This window comes from Sapajus apella, unplaced genomic scaffold (genome assembly GCF_009761245.1).
Source record: "Sapajus apella isolate SASKATOON/1434 unplaced genomic scaffold, GSC_monkey_1.0 scaffold20, whole genome shotgun sequence".
In the NCBI taxonomy this organism is placed as follows: Eukaryota; Metazoa; Chordata; class Mammalia; order Primates; family Cebidae; genus Sapajus; species Sapajus apella.
Genome location: NW_022436960.1, coordinates 21,016,064 through 21,025,306, shown reverse-complemented (window position 1 = coordinate 21,025,306; position 9,243 = coordinate 21,016,064). Strand labels below are relative to the sequence as shown.

The 9,243-nt window shown below is 36.4% G+C and overlaps 1 pseudogene; it reads left to right on the top strand.

The window, feature by feature from the left end:
* Positions 1-7,001: 7,001 nt before the first annotated feature.
* LOC116557919 lies at positions 7,002-8,860 on the top strand (annotated as a pseudogene).
* Positions 8,861-9,243: the final 383 nt, after the last annotated feature.

Below are 9,243 nucleotides of genomic sequence, written 5' to 3'. Positions count from 1 at the left end.
ATCCTCCCTCTTTTTCTGATTAATTTTTTGCTGCTATGGCACATGGGTATGGGAACTTGGCTTTGGTTAGCTGAAGGAAGCTTCTTTCAATAAGTGATGGCATCGTATTTGTCAGCATTGCTAGTAAGTGTTCCACCCTATCAGTTGGTTGAACAAAAAGAATGAGAATGGGGCCTCCAAAGTTAGTTTTAGGCTCAGTAATGTTGCCTTGAGACAACATCAAATGACATGTGAATTTCTAAAAGAGTTTTGCTGGTAATAAGGGGGAATAATTTCCTGGAATTTATTTAACATGTATCTAGTGAGTTCCTACTGTGTGCTGTGCATTGTTCTAAGCAAAGGCAATAGAGTAGTAAAATTTGTAATGATCCCTGCTTTTAGAATGCTTTTATGCATTTTTTAAACATCATCAAATACTTTTTCTTATAGACTGCTATTTGAAAACCATTTAAACTCATTACAGCTTTCTGATGCTTTTAGTGCCTGCTATAAGGAAACTTTTATTAGGCAACTTTAAATCTAGCTTGTTTACCACTTACTAATTATTGAATCAGGAACTACCAGACAGTAAGAGCTTTAGGCATTAAAGCACGAGTAAACAGAATTTTATCTTGTTAGATTGTTAGGGGAAATAGATCTTTTCTTCTTCTTTTAAAAAAAATACCATTATAAAATGAGTCTCTCAAATCTTATCTGTGGTGATTTCCAGAGGCTGCTTGCTTTTGCAATTTAATATGTTGCAGAAGCCATTTTGCTAACTTTTCTTCATGTCACTGTTCTCCAGTTTAATCTTCAGATGATTTTTCTTTGTATAAGCTAAAATACTTATCTCATTAAAATTACCTTAACATAGTTGAGTACTTGGTAGAGAGAGACTTAGATTTTAGCCCCAGAATCACAGTTTATTAGAAAAGTTACATGTAACAAGCTATTCTATCATTCTGGGATGAGGTTCCTAATATTTTCAGTTTTTTCTTTGAAAATTAAAAAGAGAATAATTAATAAAAGTTATTTTTCAGATGCCCCAAAACTAATATGTTAATACTAGTCTAACTATTTTTATTTACACTTTCTTTGCAAATATGTATTTTCTACTCCAAACTACCTTATGAGGTCTTTATGTCATAAATATTGTCACCCACATTTTAAAATATCCTAATGCATTAATATGCCAGTAATATATGTTTGGTGGAATTTTGAGTGACTTAAGATACAGGAATGGGTGGAAATAATGGAAGGAATTGATTCACGCATTTTAGCTATTTACATCCATCAGGCATTTTTCTATCTAAAAGAGGAAGGAGAAATTTTGATTAAAAACAAGGCTAGGAAGAAAATGCATATAAAGAATAAAATGAAAGCTGAGTATTGTGACTCATGCCTATAATCCCAGCACTTTGGGAGGCTAAGGTGAGTGGATTACCTGTACTTGAGACCAGCTTGGGCAACATGGCAAAACCCCATCTCTACCAAAAAATACAAAAATTACCTGGGCATAGTGGCACTGGGATTACATGCCTGTAATCCCAGCTTCTTGAGAGACTGGGGTATGAGAATTGCTTGAACCCAGGATGCAGAGGTTGCAGTGAGCCAAGATAGTGCAACTGCACTACAGTATGGGAAACAGAGAGAGACTCTGTTTTTTAAAAAAAAAAAAAAAAAAAAAGGAGAGGAGACAACAACAAAGTCCTGTTCTCTTTACTCACAGAACCAGAAAAATATATGCTTAGGAAGGCAGAAAAGTTTTGAATTTTACCCAGCCAAACTCCATAAAAAGATCTGCACCCCATTTCCATCTCCAGCAGCAAAAGCCATGTACCAGACTTACACCTCAATGTCTCACCAGGCACATATAAGCCTCCAAGCTCACTACTAGTGTGGTAGTAGGAGAGCAAGTTCAGAGCTGGGACTTAAAAAAAAAAACCGTAGGTACATAGTAGGTGCGTATATCTGTGGGCACATGAGATATTTTGATACAGGCACACAATGTATAGTAATCACGTTAGGGTAAATGGGATGTCAATCAGCTGAAGCATTTATTCTTTATGTTACAAACAATACAATTATACTCTTTTAGTCATTTTAAGATGTACAATAAATTATTATTGATTATAGTCACCCTGTTGTGCTATCAAATTCTAGATCTTATTCATTCTATCTAGTGATATTTTTGTACCATTAACCAACCCCCCCACCCCTGCCCCATTACCATTCCCAGGCTCTGCTAACCATTATTCTACTCCATGAGTTCAGTCATTTAAATGTTTAGCGACCACAAATAAGTGAGAACATGCAGAATGTGCCTTTCCATGACGGGTTTATTTCCCTTAACATGATGACTTCCAGTGTTATCCATATTGTGGCAAATAAGATCTCATTCTTTTTGTTGGCTGAAGAGTGTTCCATTGTGTATATGTACCACATTTTCTTTATCCACTAGTCTGCTGAGGGAAACTTAGGTTGCTTCAAAACCTTGGCCATTGTGAATAATCCTGCAACAAACAAGGGAGTGCAGATATACCTTTAATTTACTGGTCTCCTTTTTGGGAGGTATATTCCTAGCAGTGGAATTGCTGGATCATTTGATAGCTCTATTTTTAATTTTGTTGAGGAACCGCCAAACTGCTCTCCACAGTAGTTGAACTAATTCTAATTTCCATTCCCTCCAATGGTGTATCAGGGTTCCCTTGTCTCCACATCCTCATTAATATTTGCTATTGCCTATCTGTTTGATAAAAGCTGTCTGAACTTGGGTGAGATGATATCTTACGGCAGTTTTAATTTGCATTTATCTGAGTGATCACTGATGTTGGGCACCTTTTCCTATCCCTGTTTGCCATTTTTATTACCTTCCTTTGAGAAATGTTTATTCATTTATTTTTCCCATTTTTAAATTATATTATTAGATTTTTTTCATATAGGGTTGTTTAGGCTACTCATATATTCTTTTTAAATCCCTTGTCAGGTGGGTAGTTTGCAAATATTTTCTCCCATTCTGTGGGTTATCTCTTCACTTTGTTGATTGTTTTCTTTGCTGTACAGAAGCTTTTTAACTTGATGTGATCTCATTTGTCTATCTTGGCTTTGATTGCCTGGGCTTGTGGGGTATTATTACTCAAGAAAAGCTCCAATGTCCTGGAGATTTTCCTCAATGTTTTCATGTAGTAGGTTCATAGTTTGGGGTCTTGTATTTAAGTTTTTAATCCATTGTGATTTGATATTTGTATACGGTTGGAAATAGGTATTTAGTTTCATTCTTCTGCATGTGGATTTACAATTTTCTCAGTACCATTTATTAAAGAGACTGTTCTTTCCTGGTGTATGGTTTCACCACCTTTGTTGAAAATGAGTTCAATGTATGTCTCTACCCAAATCTCATCTTGAATCGTAATCCCCATAATCCCCACAGGTCAAGGGAGAGACCAGGTGGAGGTAATTGAATCACAGGGGCAGTTTCCCCCAACTTGTTCTCATGATACTGAGTGAATTCTTAGGAGATCTGATAGTTTTATAAGGGACTCTTCCCCTTTTGCTCAGAGCTTCTCTTTCCTGCTGCCTTGCTTCCCCTTCACCTTCCACCATGACTGTAAGTTTCCTGAAGCTTCCCAGTCATGCTGAACTATGAGCCAACTAAACTTCTTTCATTTATAAGTTATCCAGTCTTGGGCACTTCTTTATAACAGTATGAAAATGAACTAATACACTGTAAATGTATGCATTTGCTTTTGGTTTCTCTATTCTGTTCCACTGGTCAATGTGTTTGTTTTTGTGCATATTATGGATATTTTAACAATATTGATTCTTTCAATTCATAAAAATGTAGTATCTTTCCAATTTTTGTGTCCTTTTCAACTTCTTTCATCAATGTTTAATAGTTTTTACTGTAAAGGCCCTTCACTTCTTTTATTAGGTTAGTTCCTAGGCATTTTATTTTGTTTTATTTGTAGCTATTGTAAATGGGGTTATTTCCTGATTTGCTTTTCAGATTGTTTACTGTTGGCATATAGAAATGTTATTGGCAGCTGGGTGCAGTGGCTCACTCCTATAATCCTGGTACTTTGGGAGGGCGAGGCAGGCGGATCACCTGAGGTCAGGAATTCAAGAGCAGCCTGACTAACATGGTGAAACCCTGTCTCTACTAAAAATACAGAATTTAGCTGGGCATGGTGGCTCATGCCTGTAATCCCAGGTACTTGGGAGACTGAGGCAGGTGAATCGCTTGAACCCAAGAGGTGGAGGATACAGTAAGCTGAGATTGCACACTACATTCCAGCCTGGGTGACAGAGTGAGACTCCATCTCAAAAAAAAAAAAAAAGTTACTGACTTTTCTATGTTGATGTCGTATTTGCAGCTTTACTGAACTTGCTTGTCAGTTCTAACAGTTATTTTTTGGTGGCGTCTTTAGGTTATTCCAAATATAAGACCATGGCATCTGTGAATAAGGATAATTTGAGTTATTCCTTTCCAGTTTGGATGCCTTTTATTTCTTTCTCTTGTCTGATTGCTCTAGGTAGGACTTTCAGTACTATGTTGAATAACAGAGGTGAAAGTGGGCATCCTTGGTGTATTCCATATCATAGAGGAAAGCCTTTTAGTTTTTTTCCTCTGGATAATACTAGCTGTGGGTCTGTCATATAATGGCTTCTATTATGTTATGATATGTTTCTTATATACACAGATTTCTGAGGATTTTTTAAATTATGAAGTTATGTTGAATTTTAACTGCTTTTTCAGCATCAGTTGAAATGATAATATGATTTTTGCTTTTCATTCTTTGAATATAATGTAACATTTATTGATTTGTATATGTCAAACCATTCTTGTATACCTGGTCATGTATACATGATCATACTTGGTCATGATGAATAATATTTTTAATGTATTCTCACATTCAGTTTGCCAGTGTTTTGCTGAGGATTTTCTTTTTTTAATCAAAGTTCATCAGGGTATTGGTCTGTAGTTTTCTTTTTTTGATGTGGCTTTGTCTGGTTTTGGTATCAGGGTAATACTGGTTTTGTAGAATGAATTTGAAAGGCTTCTCTCCTCTTCTATTTTTCAGGATAGTTTGAGTAGGATTGGTATTAGTTCTTTTTTAAATGTTTGATAGAATTCAGCAGTGCAGCCATTGAGTCTTGGGCTTTTTCTTGCTGGGAGACTTTTTATTATGGCTTTGATATTGTTAGTTGTTATTGATATATTCACATGTTAGATTTCTTCATAGTTCAGTTTGGTAGGTTTATATGTCTAGAAACGTATCAATTTTTTTCTAGGTTTTCCAGTTTATTGTAATATAGTTGTTCATGGGTCTCTAATGATCCTTTGAGTTTTTGCAGGATCAGTTGTAATATCTACCTTTTAGTCTCCAACTTTATTTATTTGGGTCTTCTCCCTTTTATTCTTAGTCTGGTCAATTTGGTCTTTGGTACAGATTAAGTCCTGTTGTTTTTGTTGATTTTCTGTTTGGATAATCTATATAATGCCAAAAGTGGGATGTTAGTCTTCAGCTATTATTATATTTGAATATATCTTTTTCTTTAGCTCCAATAATATTTGCTTTATATATCTGGGTTCTACAGTGTTGGCTGAATATATATTTGCAATTGTTATATCCTCTTGCTGAATTGATTCAGTTACCGTTATATAATAACCTTCTTTGCCTCTTACAGTTTTTGTCTTATGATATATTTTGTCTGCTATAAGTATAGCTACTCTTGTCTTTTTTTGGTTTCTATTGTCTTTCAATCCCTTTAAGTCTGTATGTGTCTTTACATGTGAGATGTGTTTCTTGTAGGCAACAGATCTTCGGGTCTTATTTTTTTGTTAATCCATTCAGCTACTCCTCTGTTTTTTAAATCCATTCATCTACTCTGTTTTTAAAATTTTTACAGCCTTTCAATTGGAGAGTTTAGTCCATTTACCTTTAGTGTTTTTTTGACAAGTAAGGACTTACTCCTGCTGTTTTGTTATTTGTTTTTTGGTGGTTTTGTGGTTTTATCTTCCTTCTTTACTTCCTTCCTGTCTTGCTGTTAGTAAACATGATTTTCTGTGGTGGTATGTTTTAATTTCTTGCTTTTTCTTTTTGTGTATTCATTATTTTTTTTATTTGATCTTTTTATAATACTTATAAATATTATCTTATAACTCATTATTTTAAAATGATGACAACTTAACACTAATTTTATAAACAAGCAAAGAGAACTAATAAAAACTCTATGCTTGTCATTTTTTACATAAATAGAAAAAAATCCTAAAATTTATATGGAAAAAAAGAGCCAGAATAGACAATGCAATACGGAGCAAAACAAACAAAGCTTGATGCATCACACTGCAGACTTCAAAATTTATTATTAAGGTAGAGTAAACAAAACATCATGGTACTGTTATAGTAATAGACACATAGACCAGGGGAACAAAATAGAGAAACAGAATTAAAACCACATATTTACAACTAATTTGTTTTTAACAAAGTCTTCAGGAAAATACACTGGAGAAAGAACATCATCTTCATTAAATAGTGCTGGGAAAATTGTAGATCCATATACAGAAGAATGAAACTGAGTCCTTTCTCTCACCACATGCAAAAATCAACACAGATAGATCAAAGATTTAAACATAAGACCTGAAAGTATAAAACTTCTAGAAGAAACATAGTGAAAAGTACTTTAGAACATTGCTCTAGGCAAAGATGTTAAAAGCACAGACAACTAAAACAGAAAACAAATAGGACAATATTAAACTGAAGAGCTTCTGCAAAGCAAAGGACACAATCAACAGAGTGAAAATACAACCTGCTGAATATATTTGAAAACTATCATCTGACAAGAGACTAATATACAGAATATATAAGGAATTCAAGTAACTCAATAACAATAATAACAACAAATAATTTCATTAAAAAGTGGGCAAAGGACATGATCAAACTATTCTCAAAAGTAGACACTGAAATGGCCAGCAGATATATAAAAAAATGCTCAACATCACTTTCTAGTGGTGTTCATGAGCCTGGCAACTATGTCTTATCCTGCTGGTGATTATGAGTCTAAGGCAGCTTATGACCCCTATACTTATCTGGGCAACTATGATATGCACACTGGAGCATATCCAAAGTAGGACCTTGGTTATGAATGTCAGTATGAATAGTAAACCTATCAGGTGATCCCAGAAGTGATCAAAAACTTCATCCAGTATCTACACAAAACTATCTCTGATTTGACTGACCAGAAAGTATATGAGCTACAGGCCAGTTGTGTCTCCAGTGATGTCATTGACCAGAAGGTATATGAGATCCAGGACATCTATGAGAACAGCTGGACCAAGCTGACTGAAAGATTCTTTAAAAATCCACCTTGGCCCGAGGCTGAAGCCATTGATCCACCAGTTGGCAACCATGCTTATTCCTGATGTTATACAAAGAATTATACTATAGGCACATATATGCCAAAGTCAGTTGGGAACCTTCCTTGGAGCAGAGGATTGAATCCTATTACAACTATTGCAGTCTCTTCAACTACATTCTTAACTTTGATGGTCCTGCTTCCCTTGAAGTACCCAACCAGAGGCTCTGGGATATCATCTGTGAGCTCATCTACCAGTTTCAGTCATTCAGTCAGTACCATTGTAAGACTGCCAAGAAGTCAGAGGAGGAGATTGACTTCCTTTGTTCTAATCCCCAAATCTGGAATGTTCACAGTGTCCTCAATGTCCTTCATTCCCTGGTAGACAAATCCAACATCGACCGACAGTTGGAGGTATACACAAGAGGAGGTGATCCTGAGAGTGTGGCTGGGAAGATGCTTGGTTACTTAGCCTGGTGAGGCTTCTCCACCTGCACTCCCTGTTAGGAGATTACTACCAGGCCATCAAGGTGCTGGAGAACATCAAACTGAACAAGGAAAGCATGTACTCCCATGTGCTGGAGTTCCAGGTTACCATATACTATAATGTTGGGTTTACATATTTGATGATGCATCATGACCAGGATGCCATCCAGGTCTTCGCCAACATCCTCCTCTATATCCAGAGGACCAAGCGCATGTTCCAGAGGACCACATGTAAGAATGAGATGGTTAACAAGCAGAATGAGCAGAGGCATGCGCTGCTGACCATTGGCCTCACTATGTACCCATGCATATTGATGAGAGCATTCACTTCCAGCTGCAGGAGAAATACAGGGGCAAGATGCTGCACATGCAGAAAAGTGACCCACAGGTCGATGAAGAGCTTTTCATTTACTCCTGCCCCAAGTTCCTGTTGCCTGTAGTGCCCAACTATGATAATGTGTACCCCAGGTACCACAAAGAGCCCTTCCTGCAGCAGCTGAGTGTTTTCTGATGAAATACAGCAGCAGGCCCAGCTTTCAACCATCCACAGCTTCCTCAAGCTCTATACCACCATGCCTGTGACCAAGCTGGCTGGCTTCCTGCATCTCACAAAGCAGGAGTTCTGGATCCAGCTTTTTGTCTTCAAACACCAGATGAAGAACCTGGTATGGACCAGTGGCATCTCAGCCCCGGATGGTGAATTTTAGTCAGCCTCAGTGGTTGACTTCTACCTCAGTAAGGACATGATCCCCATTGCAGACACCAAGGTCACCAGGTGCTATGGGGATTTCTTCATCCGTCAGATCCACAAATTTGAGGAGTTGAATCGAATCCTGAAGAAGATAGAACAGAGACCCTGATGACATTCATACATGTTATTAATGAACCCATTTTGATATAGGCAGGAAGTGTTTTTGCTACTGTGAAACCTTGATCTAGATCACCTATCAGCCTATCAACTCAGCTGACAAATTAAGGACTGAAGTGTTTCAAGTGGATCTCAGTAAAGGATCTTTGGAGCCAGAAAAAAAAAAAAAAAGCTCAACATCACTAATCATCAGGCAAATGCAAATCAAAACCATGAGATATCATCTTACTTTAGTTAAATGGCTATTATTAAAAAAAAACTAAAAATAACAAATGCTGCCATATTATGGAGCAAAGGGTATTGTTATATACCGTTGGTGGGAAAGTAAGTTAGTATAATCACTATTAAAAACAGTATGAAGATTTCTGTAAAAACTAAAAGTAGAACTGTCATATGATCCAATAATCCCACGACTGGGGATATATCCAAGGGAAAAGAGATTAGTATATCAAAGGCATACCTGTACTTGCATGATTATTGTAGCACTACTCAGAATAGCAAAGATATGTAATCAACCTAAGTGTCTATCAGTAGATTAGAAGGTAAAGAAAATG